The 17,712-nt window shown below is 40.7% G+C and overlaps 1 pseudogene; it reads left to right on the forward strand.

Moving 5' to 3' along the window:
• Positions 1 to 3,228: 3,228 nt before the first annotated feature.
• LOC112260368 lies at positions 3,229 to 6,744 on the forward strand (annotated as a pseudogene).
• Positions 6,745 to 17,712: the final 10,968 nt, after the last annotated feature.

Raw genomic sequence — 17,712 nt, forward strand, 5'->3', positions numbered from 1 at the left:
AGATTAGCCCTCAGATGTTATATTTACAATGCCCCTCGAGGTGTCATGGACTTCATGTATGTCAGTTAACAGTATCTGGTAGTTGGTATTCTCTCCCTCCTCTCTATCAGACACCACAGTCAGGCAACGGCTTCTGTGTTTTTACAACATAAGCCATCGCTGCCCACTATGCCAAGAAACACTACAATGTCGAGGTGAGCAGGACCTGGATAGAACCCACTCCTAATGGATTCCAGTGTATGCCTTTGAAAATAGAATAGGAGAATGTGTGGTGTTTTTCTAAGAGTGCTGTTTTGCCCAGGATGTTGATAGTGGCCTGGGACGTGCATCACGGACAGAGCTTCCAGTTCTCTTCCGAGTGTCTTTTCTTTATCCTAACTGGACTTTTTGGCTGCTAATCCATCTTGACTGACACCCCTCTTTGTCTCCCATTGTGCTCTACTTCTCCTGGCACCGCTATGAGCACCAAGGCTTCTGGCCCAATCTGAGGGAGTCTGACTATGACAGTGTGGGCAAAGAGAAGGGCGCTGGCTTCAACAGCAACTTAACCTGCAACAAGGTCAATGCCATTGAAGTAGAATTCTAGAAGTCATTTCAATTCTAAGAAGCCCTGGTTTCTTCCTCAGTAGCATTATGCCTTCAGTTCTCATTTTATCTCTTGAGTGGTTACAGGTGGGGAAGGAGAACAGTGATTACCTTTCCGTCTTCCATGAACTCGCATCTGAGGTGAGGCATTCTCCTGCATCTGCAGCACGCACAAAACATGTCTGATGATCAATCTCTACATTTCAATCTCAAATGATGTAGGGTAGCCTAGTGGTTAGAGTGTTGGACTAGTAACCGGAAGGTTGCAAGTTCAAACCCCCGAGCTGACAAGGTACAAATCTGTCGTTCTGCCCCTGAACAGGCAGTTAACCCACTGTTCCTAGGCCATCATTGAAAATAAGAATTTGTTCTTAACTGACTTGCCTAGTTAAATAAAGGTAAAAATTAAATCAATGCTCTTTGTGTCAGTTCAGCCCAGGTTTGGTATTTGTTTGTGCTGACTTTGACTCTGCCATTGGAGACCCAGAGGTAAGGCATTTAACCTTTCGATGAATAACCAATCGAGTGTGGAGTGGAGGGATTGTCATTTTATTGTAATGAATGTCTTTCATGTTTTGTCCCAGGGTCATGTGTGAAACCCCAGACACCTTTACCCACCAGACCCACTTCCCGATGTCCCTGGCTGGGGGGGAAACTGTGTACAGTCCTGGAGGTGACTGTCACTCATAGACTTTGATATTTAACAGTGTCACTCTCTTGACCTCACTAGCCCAATCAGTGTGCCAGACCGTCCAAACCTTACTTGGAGATCCTGCCCCCCAAACAACAGAACTGAACGGCCCATGTGAGAGATTGGCTAGTTTCTCAATCAAGGCATTTCTTCAACTTTAAAACTGCTATAACATAAGTACCACTTATAAGTAGGATGCTAGACTGTAAGTCGCTCTGGAGAAGAGCATCTGCTCAATGACAAAAATGTAAATGTGAAAATGATGTAGCTTGTACTGTTACAGGTGGGTTTTAATCAGATTTATAGCTGAAAAGCTTCTCTCGCAAGAAACACGGCTGACTGGTGTAACAGAAATCTTAGAAAGTCAAAAAAGTCAGTGCTCATGGAAGACCTTTTATAAGGTTTCTCGAAACACAACAAAGTCAAGGAGAGTAGACGGTCTGTCCCTTCCACTTTTCTCTCTCCTATCAAGAAGCAGCTTGGTTTGATGAACCTCATGTTCGAGGTCCTCTAAATCTGACTCGGCAAAGGCAAACAGGCTCCTCCATTCAAGAATATTGTACTCTTTGGGTTGAGAGACTGGACCCCTTGCATTATCTCGCAATTCTTCTTTGAAAACGCCTCTGTAACTCAGCTGTGAGACTGTCAAGCACCTGATAATAGATAGATCTTTGGAAGCTCTCAACATCACTTTGTCACAATTTTTCTGTGCTACAGTGCTCATCATCAATGAGTCGTGAAATCTTAAGCTTGTTTTAGGCTGTCTTTTACATGCTGTTTGTACACTTATTTTTCAGTGCTCTGCAATCTCTTCCCATAGTTCTCCAAAGTAACCCTCACTTCTGTAGTCCTGTAATGTGTCTGTAAGGGTACCTACTAGATCCACAGCCCTTGCTAGGTCAAGAGAGCTTGATTGGAGCATGTCAGAAAGACATTTGGCATCACCAAGCACTTTACAAAAAGTAACCAAAAGCCCTATGAAATGTAAATCTATCTGAGAAAGAAGACCCCTTGCCTCCACTGATTTATCACCACCATTTTCAAGTGTGATATCCTGAAGCACTCTCAGAACTGCTGGAAGCCTGTCCCTCAGATTACGGCATACCTGCATGCCCACCTTACATCAGTAAGTCTCCGTAGTTCCCTGGGCTGCTGCTGTAGATGCATCTCTTTCTGAACTGCAAGCCACTTGAGATGAGCATATGAGCCAGATACAAAGTTCTAAAGCTTCTGCCGGAGAGCAAAAAAGTTAACTGCCTCAGGCACTGATTTTACAGCATCGACAAGAACCAAATTCAAACACTGTGCATTACGGTGCACATAAAATGCTAATCTCACGCTGTTTTTCATCCGTGCAGACACAGCAGAATGCATACCGCTCATGACGGATGCACCGTCATAGCCTTGCCCCACAAGATTATTTCTGTAGTCCAGACCATGTTTTTCAAGGCAATTGATTATAATTTATGAGACCTGCTGCATCTAAGCTTTCAGCTGATCAAAAGTGTAAAACATTTGTGGATGGCCCCGTTGTAATAGTACCTCACAACTAAAGACGTTTGTTATTTTTTCTTTAAATCTTTGGTTTCATCTGCAATTACACTACACTAAAAACGTCACTTTCTTTTGCTTCTCCTGTTATTTCACTTTGTACCATCTCAGCTAAGCCCTCAAGGACTTCCTTCTGGATTTGGTGGCTTGTGTACTTAACATTGCCAATCAAGTCTCATTGCAAAGGGTCTGAATTCCTATGTAAATATGGTATTTCTGTTTTTAAGTTTTAATACATTTGCAAACATTTCTAAAAACCTATTTTCACTTTGTCATTATGGGGTATTGTGTGTAGATTGATGCGGGGGAAAATGCATTTAATCCATTTTAGAATAAGGCTGTAACGTAAGAAAATGTGAAAAAAGTCAAGGGGTCTGAACTCTCCGAATGCATTGTACAATATGCCTCTGTTGCTGGGTAACAGCAACTCAAACTGTTGGTTGACTGTTGACACTTGACCTTCGGTGACGATTGTACTTATCTTTGCCTCTTTCTGACTGGGGTGATTCTCAGTGACTGGGGGTTACAACTGGGGTTTACGGAAGCTCATTAAGGGTGACTTCTGGGGGACTCACTGTGACTGTGAGTGACTTTTGGTGGATGGGGAAATGAATGAACTCAGTCAGAGAGAGGACAGAAGCAGATGCTCCAAACTCTACTGGAGTCTGTCAACCAGCTGCTCAGGCCTCACGGCTGGTCCATTGAGTAGAGCGTTGACTGTGAGTTGTATTTTACAGTCTAAGACCAAACATTGTTAGGTGCCATTCAATTGCCAGTCCGAGTGGCTAACACAACATTTAACACACTTAATAATATATTCTGTATTGTGATCAGTTTTCTTTGATATCATGCAAACAAAGTATCTAATAAAAATCATAATTTTACCATTAAATTTACCTCTAGAAAGCACTTCATTAAAAAACATTTTACCTTAGTAGTCACAATTTAAACCTGGTGAATGCTGACAGCTCCCTCTGCTGGTCCCCTCCTCCATCCACAGCTATCCATACTAAGAACCTGGTGGCCACACTGTACCTGCTGGTGACTCTGGCCATGCACTATCTGTCCCCCATCAGATTGTCTGAACAGATGTCTGTACAGGTGGTGGTGGTCAAGGTGAGGAGACACAACACATATCTATTATCTGTTGTACATCATGATTCTAAATGAGAACTTGTTTTCAACTGGCCTACCTGGTTAAATAAAGGTGAAATAAAATAATAAATGATGATGACTCATTGGGAGAATCTCAATTGCATTCATCCTCAGTTTTTGTTAGGTTTCTTTTTTGGGGGGAGAGGGGGGATCCTTATTGTATACGTAGGTATGACAATAACATTTCTGCTTTCTATAATTTTTTCTAGAATGATGATAGGTAGATTTCTTTTTTTCCCTTTTTTTTACTGCATCTCAGAAAGGGATGCATTTGACACACTCTTGGATCACACACCTGACAAGCTCAATGTTATGAAGGAGGTCAAATATTTGAAGAGATTTAAACATGCGTTCCTTTACACTTTAGGGGTTGGTGGCTTAAGTTGAGCCATAGGGGTAAGATCAGCCAACCTTGTTTCTAGGAAACCACACACAGAATTAATCATTTGACCAGGAAGCAGTCATCATTTCATGGAGTCTGTGAAGGAAGAAACCACATGAACACTGATTAAACTTTCTAGCTCTCCCTGTAGATTTTGCAGTGACCTAGTGTCCCCATGAGTGACAGAACACTGAGCCAATCATGGCTCAACTACAGAAGATTACCAACCCCTACGCTCTGTACTTTCCACAGGGCCGCTGAGCTAGGCTGAAACACCTGCATTTTGGAGCTGCCTCACTCAAGAAAGCAACAAATAGACCATGTTTATATGCAGCTTTGTTAACTCAATACATTTTTTTTACTTTGTTTGCAAACTGATATGTGACACATATTAGTGCTAAAATAACAAGCAAGTAAATATTACTATAATACTTTTTTTGCTAAACAGGTGGGGTTCATAACAGGTGGGGCTCTGCCCTGGTGGGGTTCATAACAGGTGGGGCTCTGCCCTGGTGGGGTTCATAACAGGTGGGGCTCTGCCCTGGTGGGGTTCATAACTGGCCCTGAATGATGGGTCACCACTGCTTCTTCCATATCCTCATGTGTTGCCAATGTTTGACAACCCAAGTTTGCTGATGGTGTGTATCTGGTTCTGCTGATGGGACTGCTGGAGGACTACTTTGTCCCCCTCTACAGCTTCTTCCTCACACCGGAGAACTTTGAGCAGAAGGTAGGTAGGACTTGTAGAAGTGGTGTTTCTCTGTGAGAGGTGGACTTGTAGAAGTGGTGTTTCTCTGTGAGAGGTGGACTTGTAGAAGTGGTGTTTCTCTGTGAGAGGTGGACTTGTAGAAGTGGTGTTTCTCTGTGAGTGGTGGACTTGTAGAAGTGGTGTTTCTCTGTGAGTGGTGGACTTGTAGAAGTGGTGTTTCTCTGTGAGAGGTGGACTTGTAGAAGTGTTTTTCTCTGTGAGAGGTGGACTTGTAGAAGTGGTGTTTCTCTGTGAGAGGTGGACTTGTAGAAGTGGTGTTTCTCTGTGAGAGGTGGACTTGTAGAAGTGGTGTTTCTCTGTGAGTGGTGGACTTGTAGAAGTGGTGTTTCTCTGTGAGAGGTGGACTTGTAGAAGTGGTGTTTCTCTGTGAGTGGTGGACTTGTAGAAGTGGTGTTTCTCTGTGAGTGGTGGACTTGTAGAAGTGGTGTTTCTCTGTGAGAGGTGGACTTGTAGAAGTGGTGTTTCTCTGTGAGAGGTGGACTTGTAGAAGTGGTGTTTCTCTGTGAGAGGTGGACTTGTAGAAGTGGTGTTTCTCTGTGAGAGGTGGACTTGTAGAAGTGGTGTTTCTCTGTGAGAGGTGGACTTGTAGAAGTGGTGTTTCTCTGTGAGAGGTGGACTTGTCGAAGTGGTGTTTCTTTGGTCGACCGCTAGCAGGTTCATCTTGTTCATTCTCTCCCCTGGTTCCCCTCAGGTCCACAATGTGGCGTTTGCCTTTGAGCTGATGCAGGACGGAGGCCTGAAGAAACCCAAAGCCAAACCAGACGGTACAGTACTGACACAATATATAACATCAGTGTTTCCCAAACTAGGCATTGCGACCCCATGTGTTTTTGCCTGATTTAAAAATGGGGTTGTGAGAGAAAATGTGCAATGATGTTCTTTTCTACACAGAATATCATACAACATTATTGCCTGATGATCTTCTGAACATCCCAATACCTTTTCTGATGCATTTCAGACACTTCAAACTATACTTCCTTCAGATGGAAATACTGTCAAAAGTACTGTCAGACTGATTTGTAATAGATTGTAATAACCCCAATTTTAAAAAGTAAACATTGGCTGTAATTTTTTTTACAAAGTTTGGGAACCCCTCCATTAGATGAACAGGGAGAGCGGTAACACATGGGGAATGCAGGCAGTGAACTTTCAATAGAAGAGGGAAGCTTTCTGAATGTAGACTGTCATCGGAATGCTCATGATGCTTGAGTATCTTTAATGTCTTAGATGTCCAGTAGGTGGAGCTCTTTTCTCACTTTAGATACTTGAACATTGATGTAAGTCTAAGCCAGCATGTGACCCAAACACACCCAACCTCACCCCGCCAGCTTTTGTCTTCCTGAATATAAAGTCTCACAGGATGAATTGTCAAAAGAAAAGTGTTTATTTTTATGTTTGTATACCAATATTACCCAGAATCAGTCAAGCAGCATGAGCTTTTCTTTGTGTTTGTGAATTTCCCTCTCAGAGAGAAGTTAATGTTTGTATTTATAAATAATGAATTACTTATTTTGTGTGCATTGTTTGGTTATAGACATTGTGAACCTGAACTTGAAGTCCACCTTGAGGGTGTTGTACAACATTTTCACCAAATACAAGAACTCTGAGTGACGTCTGCCTGCCAGACACAGTCGCACACAGTCACACACACAGCTACAGTGTGAGGAGAATGAAGGCACTGTGCTTGTGCCCACTTTGAGCCTAAACAATGATTGAACCCACGAGAAATAGACTAAATTCACCCCTCGTATCAGTGCCGTGGGACTTACAGATACCCCCGAGGACTGGCCTGGAGACAGATGGTTTGTATTTAATCTCCCCCAATGTCAGTATTTAATTCCTCCTTTCTGCTAACCACAACCCATACTCCAGCACACTTATGTTTTAATACTCAGTCAACACTGGAGAATGTATTGTGCAATTGGAAAACACGGACAGCAAATTCTCCAGCGTTAAGAACAAGACAAAAATATCACTGAGAGTGTTAAATCAACACCGCAAGTGTTGAGTCTGTGGACCAATATAGACAGTGGAACAGTGTTAAATCAACACCGCAAGTGTTGAGTCTGTGGACCAATATAGACAGTGGAACAGTGTTAAATCAACACCGCAAGTGTTGAGTCTGTGGACCAATATAGACAGTGGAACAGTGTTAAATCAACACCGCAAGTGTTGAGTCTGTGGACCAATATAGACAGTGGAACAGTGTTAAATCAACACCGCAAGTGTTGAGTCTGTGGACCAATATAGACAGTGGAACAGTGTTAAATCAACACCGCAAGTGTTGAGTCTGTGGACCAATATAGACAGTGGAACAGTGTTAAATCAACACCGCAAGTGTTGAGTCTGTGGACCAATATAGACAGTGGAACAGTGTTAAATCAACACCGCAAGTGTTGAGTCTGTGGACCAATATAGACAGTGGAACAGTGTTAAATCAACACCGCAAGTGTTGAGTCTGTGGACCAATATAGACAGTGGAACAGTGTTAAATCAACACCGCAAGTGTTGAGTCTGTGGACCAATATAGACAGTGGAACAGTGTTAAATCAACACCGCAAGTGTTGAGTCTGTGGACCAATATAGACAGTGGAACAGTGTTAAATTAACACACTGTTTTGTGTAAAACCTTGTTCAAATATTTCCCAGAGTTACTTGTATTTCGAGTACCACCCATGACTGTATTTGTTGGTGACAGAGATATGGTTGTTGCATTCATCCATTTTCAGTCCTATGAACTTAATCAAGTGAGATCCTAAGTGAGTATGTATCATAAAAAATAAGCTTTTTAACAAAATAGAATAAGTATTACACAAGGCCTTACTTTGAAGGCCTATTTTTACCCTAATCCATGGGCCAGAAACTCATACAAATCACTTTGAACCAAAACCATCATTATCACATTTCCCAGCATTTTTCTTTTACTTTACAGGGTACCATTACAGTTGCAAGTGTTTGTACCCCTTTAGGAACAAATCAAACCCTTTTTTGTGTGTAATACAATGGCCTGAAACTCACGCAGTGTATTAATTTAAAACTGTTCCAATGTCTATATGGGTCCACAGACTCAACACTTTCAATGTTGATTTAACACTCTGTGTTCATTTTGTGTGGTTTTTTACACTGGAGAATTTGCTGTGTGGGTGTGTATTTTCTGCAAAAAGCCTCTACTGCTTTATAAGAAGATATTTATGTGTCAAATGCTGTATGTTTTATCTCATAAAGCTTTATACAGTATATTATTATTGATGTACTTCTATTGTATCTATCCTGCCAATGACTGGAATGAATTGTAAAAATCACTGAAGCTGGGGACTTATATCTCCCTCTCTAACAATAAGCATCAGCTGTCAGAGCAGCTTACCAGTCACTGTACCTGTACACAGCCCATCTGTGAATAGCACACCCAACTACCTCATCCCCATATTGTTATTTATTATTTTGCTCTTTAGCACCCCAGTATCTCTACTTACACATCATCATCTCCACATCTATCACTCCAGTGTTAATGCTAAATTGTAATTATTTTGCCTCTATGGCCTATTTATTGACTTACCTCCCTAATCTAACTACATTTGCACAGACTGTACATATATTTTTCTATTGTGTTATTGACTGTACGTTTGTTTATCCTGTAACTCTGTGTTATTGTTTTTTGTCACACTGATTTGCTTTATCTTGGTCAGGTCGCAGTTGTAGATGAGAACTTGTTCTACCTGGTTAAATAAAGGTGGGGGGGGAAATGTAAAAGATAAATTAATTGTAACAGTGCTATTTTAGTATTCTCTGACTGACTATATGGACAGGTTCAAGCCATATTTCTTGATGCCGACCCTGTTGCCTTTCACCTTATGTGCAATATTATTTATTCTCCTTCTGTACCACAGAGCATCATTGTGTTGACCTGCCCTTCAGATGAGAGAGAGCGAAAGAGAGCGAGAGAGAGCTGAATGTACAGGAGTCCACTCATGCATTTTAGACCATGGGTAAATTATTAAGTGGTCAAGTCTGGATCGCCAGGAGACAGGCTGTTCAATGGAAACAACTCGCCTCCCTTCTTGTGTGTATCTGCCCGGACGTGTCTGTCTATCAAGAAATAAATGTTTGAATTCAGAGAGCCGGTGAATGTGTTTAATTATACACTTCACACCAGTGGAGGTTGCTGAGGGGAGGACGGCTCATAATAATGTCTGGAACGGAGCGAATGGAATGGCGTCAAACATATGGGAACCATGTATATGATACCATTGCACGGATTCCACTCCAGTCATTACCACAAGCCTGTCCTCCCCATTTAAGGTGCCACCAGCCTCCTGTGCTTCACACATGTACGGTAGCTTTCTTTGTCTTCAGAAGTGTGGCGGAGATTGGAACTCACAACACAAGCCTTCTGGTTTTGGTTTAGCCAAAGGAATGATGGGGTTTATTTTAGGACTGTGTCTTTATTTTCTTGTCTATGGTAACCATGACTACTACTCCTTTTCCCTTTTTTCCCTTTCCTCTTCGGGTTGATGGAGTGTGCGTGTTTCCTCTGCTCCTCTGACGTAGAGATGGTGCACATGCAGTGGGTTGTCTCTTCTCTCTCTGTATATGATTGAGGAGTGCTGGAGGACAGACTACAGCCATGATACAGCCACTGGGCACAGACGTCAATTCAACGTCTATTCCACATTGTTTCAATGCAATTTCATTGAAATGATGTGTAAACAATGTTGATTCAACCAGTGTGTGCCCAGTGGGATGTTTGTTTTGGCCTCCTGTGGTATGGTTGCCACTTCTATTAGGTGAAGTGACCTCACTTTCACCTCTAAGCAGTTGTCTCTATCCAAATGCTCTAAACTATAAGTCTGGACCACTTGGCTTCATATACATGGCCTCTACTCAGAACACTCTGTGTGTAACAAAACCAAGGTTTACTTTTGCTTACTTCTTCCCTTCCACATCCTCTCATTTCTCTTTTTACTGTTTTCAGTCCTTCATTCTGACCTTCTGTTTCTCACAAATGGTTATTTTTGGTCCTGAATTGTATGAAGACTGTTTGTGCTGCTGTCCTGTAACACGTTTCAAGTGCTTGTCAGATTGGGTGTATTTTCGCAATGCTATTTTGATTGATTCAGTGTTGACATTAGTCAGGAAGCAGAGTACAACAGCGTTATTTCCTTATTCTATCTGTTTGTTTCTACTGCTCTGAAGGTATGATTATTCAATTTGCCTTTTGTTGTCAACCTCAGACAGAGAAGAGTACATCACAAAGACAGATATGGGACAGTGAAGCTACACTCTAGTCTCAGGAAGACACTTTGACATATTGTTGGTCACATTATATCCCAGTCAGGTTAGTGTAGAGTCAGGATGCATTCCTCTGAGTTTGATGTTGTGTGTTGTTTTGGGGCCCAGAATCCCCAAAAGCATTCAGAGGGACATGATGTTATGGGGTTATAGCCATTTTGCTCTATTCATGCTATTTGTGTGTGCTCAGCTTTGTGTGTGCTCAGTGCGCAGAAGTGCACTCACAGAGAAAGAAGTGATCAAATCAGATACTGAAGTTTGAAGTGGTCCCTTACCCTGGATATCATATTTTCCCTCCAAAATGGTTGTTAACTAGTGTGCTTCTCAACTTAAAATGTATGTGTTGAAACAGGTGAGTGGAAAAACATTGTTCAGCCAACATCTTTGAAAGATCCCGAAGTTGAGAAGTTGAAAGTGATAAGATTGACCCTTGTTTTACATTTCACTCCCCACCACCAGCCAAGTTATTCTACTCAAATGATCATCCATCATCAAAGCCCAATGATAACACATTATTATACTACTATGCCATACCAATGATAACACATTATTATACTACTATACCAATGATAGCACATTATTATACTACTATACCAATGATAGCACATTATTATACTACTATACCAATGATAACACATTATTATACTACTATACCAATGATAACACATTATTATACTACTATACCAATGATAACACATTATTATACTACTATACCAATGATAACACATTATTATACTACTATACCAATGATAACACATTATTATACTACTATACCAATGATAACACATTATTATACTACTATACCAATGATAACACATTATTATACTACTATACCAATGATAACACATTATTATACTACTATACCAATGATAACACATTATTATACTACTATGCCATACCAATGATAACACATGATTATACTACTATACCAATGATAACACATTATTATACTATTATACCAATGATAGCACATTATTATACTATAATACCAATGATAACACATTATTATACTACTATGCCACACCAATGATAACACATTATTATACTACTATACCATACCAATGATAACACATTATTATACTACTATGCCATACCAATGATAACACATTATAATACTATACCAATGATAGCACATTATTATACTATAATACCAATGATAACACATTATTACACTACTATGCCATACCAATGATAACACATTATTATACTACTTTTCTGTAGGACCATGATACCTTTGGGTGATATGGGTAGAAGATAATTGCTACACAGAAAATAAGTTACAAACAAAATAAAAATGAAAGTATCAGAGAGGACGGTGGACAGATCAGAAAGTCATTGCTGGGGCAAGGTAGTAGTTGTTGATGCAGACCTTCTCCCTAGACCCTCAAAGAGGATTTGAAATAGAAAATATACTTCTGGAATAAATTAAAGTAAAATCAAATTATTGCTGTGTTTATCAATTAAATCAGTATAATACGGTATAGACCTAAATGGCTGTGTTACACAGGCAGCCCAATTCTGATAATCTTTCCACTAATCAATCGGTCTTTTGACCTATCACATCAGATCTTTTCCTGAGCTGATCTGATTGGTCAAAATCTGCCTCTGTAAGTGCAGAAGGTATGGAAAAGAAAAACACCCCTACAAATTCTATGGTCATCTACACTTGACACTTACATGCGACTTCTACTATCAGAATACAGATCGCATTGAAAAGACGGGTCTAGATGCACAAAAGCTGCATAGGTGCACTGTCTTAATAAAACTAAATTTTCTGATTTTCTGACAACTTAGGATGTTGCACACCGTTGGCTGAACAAGATGCGCAACATCCTAAATTGTCAGAAAATCTGAAAATGGTGGTGGAAAATGTAGTTTTATTAAGACATTACACATCAATCCTAGAAAGTAGCGCAGATCTAGCGCCCTCTATCGGCTGCCTGGGCTACATAAATGGTAGCCAGCTAGATAATATTTACAAAAAAATAAATAAAAAATGGTTTGGTTATAGAATCCCTTTAGCTTTGCTTGCTGGCTAGCTACAGAGGTTAGCTGGCATTTGAATATAGCACCGGAAAAGGGAATCCGGACACAATGTAGACATGGTGGACACATTTAAATGTAGGGGTTGATTCATGATGTGTTCGGAATTCCTTGATCAGAACTCCATGATCAGAATTACAGAATTATAGCACCCAGTTATTAATATCACTCAATATAACTGACTATTATGGTGAACTCTGGTCTCTGCAGGTGTTGGTTGACTGGATCAACAGCACTTTGAAAGAGGAACACATTGTGGTGCAGAGTCTCGAAGAGGATCTTTGATGGTCTGGTCCTCCTTCCTCTCCTAGGTGAGACACGCAAGCACACACACGCGCACGTACGCACACACTAACTAACTACCCAGAGTTGCCTCTTCGTTGTTGACGTTGAGACTGGTGTTTTGCAGGAACGATATAATGAAGCTGCCAGTTGAGGACTTGTGAGGTGTCTATTTCTCAAACTACACTAATGTACATGTCCTCTTGCTCAGTTGTGCACCGGGGCCTCCCACTCCTCTTTCTATTCTGGTTAGAGACAGTTTGCACTGTTCTGTGAAGGGAGTAGTATACAGCGTTGTACGAGATCTTCAGTTTCTTTACAATTTCTCACATAGAATAGCCTTCATTTCTCAGAGCAAGAATAGAATAATGAGTTTCAGATTTTTTGGGGGGGTTTCTGGCCATTTTGAGCCTGTAATTGAACCCACAAATACTGATGCTCCAGATACTCAACTAGTCTAAAGAAGGCCAGTTTTATTGCTCCTTTAATCAGAAAAATAATTTTCAGCTGTGCTAACATAATTGCAAAAGGTTTCAATTAGCCCTTTAAAATGTTAAACTTGGATTAGCTAACACAACGTGCCATGGGTATCTGTACGCTTATGTAGATATTGCATTAAAAAATCTGCCGTTTCCAGCTACAATAGTAATTTACAACATTAACAATGTCTACATTGTATTTCTGATCAATTTGATGTTATTTTAATGGACAAAAAATGTGATTTTCTTTCAAAAACAAGTATATTTCTAAGTGGCCCCAAACTTTTAGGTCAACAGAAATGGAATAAAATCAGAAAAAGAAATTGAGATTCTTACAGATGAAAGGTTGGTAAATTATTTCTGATTATGATGGGTGCATGTTCGTCAGAAAATGTATTCTGTTTCAGAAGATTGAATGTTCACATACTTTGTTCTTTATTTTAACAGTGATTCAACTACAGACTCGCTGAGCAGTTCAGACAGTGAGTAAGATATTCACGGTCATCGTTGAGGTACTGTACTGGGTTTTATCCAGAACATTGCACAGATAAATGCTCTCCTCCCTGTCTCTTCATCATGTTGAGGATTCCGTTGAGCAGCTGCTGAAGCTGGACTCCCACAAGGTTAACACAGTTAAGCAGGTAATAGAGAGAAAATATGGGTCCTCCATCTCTGCTGATCTGTTGTGTAAGCTGGACTACTGCGTTATTAGACAGCGTTAGGATTGATTATTGGACAAGCGTATATTGTCTAGATTTGGCATGGGCTCTCAGATCCTCAAAAAGTTATACAGCTGCACCATCGAGAGCATCTTGATTGACTGCATCACTGCTTGGTACGGCAACTGCAAGGCACCCCACCGAAAGGGGCTACAGAGGTTGGCGAATACGGCCCAGTATATCACTGAGGCCGAGCTCCCGGCTATCCAGGACCTCTATACCAGGTGGTGTCAGAGAAAGGCCCAAACAATTGTCGATGACTCCAGCCACCCTAGTCATAGACTGTTCTCTCTGCTACCGCATGGCAAGCGGTACCAGTGCACCAAGTCTGGAACCAATAGGAGCCTGGACAGCTTCTACCCCCAAGCCATAAGACTGCTAAACTTGACAGCTAAATAGCTTATCAAAAGGCTACCTGCTACTGTCTATTATCTATCCTGTTGCCTAGTCACTTTAACCCTACCTACAGTATATGAACATAGCTACCTCAATTATCTCTTACCTCAGCACATCGATTCGGTACTGGTACTCCCTGTATATAGCCACATTATTTTTACTCATCATTGTTATTCGTTATTCACTGTGAAGTTATTTCTTTTGTCACTATTTCTAGTTTATTTAAATGTTTATATCTTTAACTCTGCATTGTTGAAAACGATAAGCAAGCATTTTACTATTAGTCTATACATGTTGTTTATGAAGCATGTGAAAAATACACTTTATTTAATTTGATTTCTATACTGGTTCTGATTCAGGGCGAGGCTGATTTGTGTGCAAGGGTGCTATGTAGATGAGATGTGTGACAGCATGAATAATACATATAAATGCCCCTGATCACTCTTACCATGTCTGACTGCCTGAGCATTGCACCGACCCTATACAACTCCAATATGTTCTCATTAGAGTCTGTCAAAATAGTGACTTTGAATGTTGTTGTTATGGTTAAATGCCAACATATTTCTAATGAGATATGTCTGTAATATTATATCTTTCTCTTTTAGGCCATCAGGCATTTTGTCAACAAGATAATGTCAACCCTGGGACTACAGGTGACAGACATGGAGAAACAGGTATGTTTACGGTAGAAAGGCTTTGGCCACTCTGCTTGGATGGGTATTGATCAATGGTGATACCAATGGTGTGATTTAAAAAGGAATCAATACTTTTCCTTTCTGTTGTGTAACACCTCACCCACTTGGGTAAGATCAACAAGTGGTGTCCTTTCTTTATCCATTTATCCATTCTCCTCCTGCTGATTGGACAGTTGGAGCAGTTCTTTGTTCCACTCCATGACGTCAACCTCACCCCAGTCTATAACAATGAGATGGTAAGGATCTCATACATGTTCTCGGATTCAGAGACAGAATGACATTTTTAGGGGATGAATCTGGAGGCAGCCCAGGTGTCTCCAGGTGTCGTCTGAATATGTCATGGTGTGCTGTGTCACTCATGTCATTATGTGGCTCAGATGGTAGAGAATGACGCTTGCAAAGCCGGGATCTTGGTTTCAATTCTCACTGGGTGCCACCCATGTGGAAAATGTATGAACGCGTGACTCACTTTGGGAAAAAGCGTCGGCTAAATGGTGTATGATTATCCCTCTCTGTGGTTTAGCTGTACAATCTGGACCTCCTGAATGACATTGAGCTACCCATGCCCAATGTTGACCCCGAAGGTACAGTAAGTACAGTGGCAGGGTAGCCTAATGGTTAGAGCGGTGGACTAGTCATCGAAAGGTTGCAAGTTTGAATCCCTGAGCTGACAAGGTACAAATCTGTCGTTCTGCCCTGAACAAGGCAGTTAACCCACTGTTCCTAGGCCGTCATTGAAAGTAAGAATTTGTTCTTAACTGACCTGCCTAGTTAAATAAAGGTAAAATAAAATAAGCATGTTCATATTCTGTGGCACCCATAGTTGACCTACCTATCTCCTCACACCAACTTGGAGCCAAATTGGTCTTGTGACAGTGTACTTACAGTAGGAGCCTAAGGAGAATAACAAAAATACCACAGGAAATAGGAATTTGACCAAGATTGCTCAGGGCTGTAATCTCCACAGCACAGAAAAGGCACTGTGAGACAGTAATATCAAACTAATTCAGAAGATTTCCTGTATCAAAGGCATTTATCAAGGAAGATAGTGATATGCCACAGACTGTTCACATGGCAAGTTGAAGCCAAAATAAGTACTGCTAGTTTGAATTAAGCCCCATCGCTACAACCTAAAAAAAAAATGGTTCTAATGTAGTGCCAAATAAGGCTTATTTGGCTTGTAACCATGGTTCTATATAAAACCTTTTTTTAAGGTTCTATAAAGAACAATGCTCATAAGGTTCTAAATTAAACCTGTATGGTGCTATAAATAACCCTTTTCTAAGGTTCTATAAAGAACCGGTTCTACATAGAACATAGAACAAAAAAGGTGTTCGCTGTGGTTACAACCTTTTTTTAAATGGGGAATGCTTCTATAAAGAACCTCAATCTCAGGATATTTGGTTCTCAATCTGAAGCTTTTTTGTATATCCTTTTCAAGAACCTTACAGGTTTTTCATTTTGGTTAGCCATATTATATTGTTAAAATTCCTTAGGTGTTATTATTGTGTTAATTGACAAGTTGAATCAGGTATGAAAGCTCTGGTAAAGCTGCGGGTCGCTGAGGAGAGAATTGAGAAATTGTAATCGTTGTTGGTGGAATTAGACCAAGATGCAGCGTGGGGCAGGTTAATCATATTCTTTAATGATAACCCACAAAACAAGAAAGAGAGAACCAACGAAATGTACAGCCTTGTAGGGCTCAACAGCAACAATACAAGGACAAGATCCACAACATAGGTGGGAGAAAAAAAAGTCTACCTAAGTATGATTCCCAATCAGAGACAACAATAAACAGCTGCCTCTGATTGGGAACCACACTCGCCAAACACAAAGAAATACAACACATAGAATGCCCACCCAAATCAGACCTTGACCAAACCAAATAGAGACATAAAAAGGCTCTCTAAGGTCAGGGCGTGACAGAAATCACTGATTTAGGCAACTGCTCTCAAGGCCATATGTGTTTTTCACAAGACACTGGCCATAGTCATATATAACATGTAATGGCATTAAACAACAGATAAGATTATCTGGATTGACACTCTCACTCACGCTTGCACAAAAAGAACTGTGCGGAAACCACTCCTCAAAATATTTGAATGAACCGCCGCCCCTCCATCTCCTTCGGCGCCTATATTTACTGTACATTTGAATTGTCACTAAAACTGCAAAGAACCATTGCAGGGCTCAAATGGTTCTTTGAGTCATTATGGTTCCACATAGAATCATAACCCTTCCCAAATAACCCTTAAGGACCCCTCTTTTCTTAGTGTGTATGCATGGTGATATGAGTAGTGTTCTGAGGGAGAGCTGGGATTCCGTTGGAATATGAATGAATATGATGATTATTGCTCTGGATGATTGGCTAAAGGGTTTGTCCAAAATGGCACCCTATTCCCTATATACTGCACTGCTTTAGTCCAGAGCCATGTGGGCCCTGATTAAAAGTAGTACACTACATAGGGAATAGGGTGCCATTTGGGACTAAGACCCACTCTGAGGTCATAATCATTCATTTCGAGGCTCTCTCATGCTTGAAACCTCAAAGGGAGAATGTCACTCTATCAGTTAGCTGTTGATTGACCTTTCTCCACCATACACTGCAATGCAGAGAGAGAGAGAGTTACTGTTGTCCTGTTGACAATATTGATTATTAATTATGTTCATATTTTA

Source organism: Oncorhynchus tshawytscha, linkage group LG01, assembly GCF_018296145.1.
Source record: "Oncorhynchus tshawytscha isolate Ot180627B linkage group LG01, Otsh_v2.0, whole genome shotgun sequence".
Taxonomy (NCBI): Eukaryota; Metazoa; Chordata; class Actinopteri; order Salmoniformes; family Salmonidae; genus Oncorhynchus; species Oncorhynchus tshawytscha.